Raw genomic sequence first — 1,130 nt, 5'->3', positions numbered from 1 at the left:
ATTGTAACACTCTCATTCATATTCTAGCATAGCTACATCTTGCATTTCCATTCTAGTTTAGTCTTCCATCTTGCATTGCATACTTGAGGGATTCTTTGAAGATATTTGCACTCTTGCTCTTGTCTCAAAGAACCTCCCGTTGCATGGTTTACTAGCAAGAAGCACATTTCTAAGGCTTGGCTGAGAGCCTTCATCCTTGAATACTAGCTTCTTGCCCTCTATGGATAGGGAGCTCTAAGCTGGCATCCAAGCATTCCAACTCATGGAATCATTTGGATAGAATGGTTTAGAGTGTGACACTTTTCTAGTGTACACTACAGAGATTTTCAGCTTTTTGAGATGGGCGGGGAACCTAGAATGCAAGATCCAAGCAATTATAGGGCATGGAAGGCTAAGGCCTCTATGTGGAAAAATTTTCAGAAAGGTAATGTGGCAACCTATTTGGAGTGACTCCATGGGTATAAACCTTACATTATAGAAGCGATCTTCAAAAACTAGTTTTAAGATAGGGTAACTTTGCACGGGGTCACAGTGAATTTGATTGAAGATTTTATTGTTGAGGTTACGAGACTTCCAAAAGAAGGGATAAAATTTAGTAGCGAGATTAGCATCTCCAATGTGACCTTCAAGAAATTTCCACAGACAAAAGCCAAAGAGAAGAATCTGGAGAAAATTGGAGATTTCTACAAATTGAAACAAATTAAAGTTATTTAGAGGGATGTGTTATCTTGTATTCATGAGTATTTTATTCTTGATGGTAGGGCTAAAGGGTCCATAAATTTCACTTTGTTTTCCTAAATCATTTTAGGCATAGAGATAGGATTTCCTTCCCATTTTTTTTGAAATACTCTCTACTTCTTACTCTTTATGCACATAGAAAGAAAGAGTCACATCCTATGTTTCATGAAGGTTTAATTTTACTTATTGAAAACTATTGTAAAGTAAGGCTATAAAGCCCTCTTTGGTTCATGTGAAAAGGAAAGGGACTAGAAGTGAGACCCACCCTAAGAGAATTAAGGTGGAAGAAGGGGCTAGTATTAACAAGAAGTTTTTAAGATAGGAAAGGACTAAGAAACATGTTGAGGAAATTATAGAGTCTAAAAACTTAAACAATAATGAGAAGATGGAAA

The sequence above is a fragment of the Cupressus sempervirens genome, chromosome 11 (assembly GCF_028749045.1).
Source record: "Cupressus sempervirens isolate cs-2001-9-10 chromosome 11, ASM2874904v1, whole genome shotgun sequence".
Taxonomy (NCBI): domain Eukaryota; kingdom Viridiplantae; phylum Streptophyta; class Pinopsida; order Cupressales; family Cupressaceae; genus Cupressus; species Cupressus sempervirens.
The sequence above is the reverse complement of the archived record's forward strand: the minus strand, read 5'-3'. Positions refer to the sequence as shown.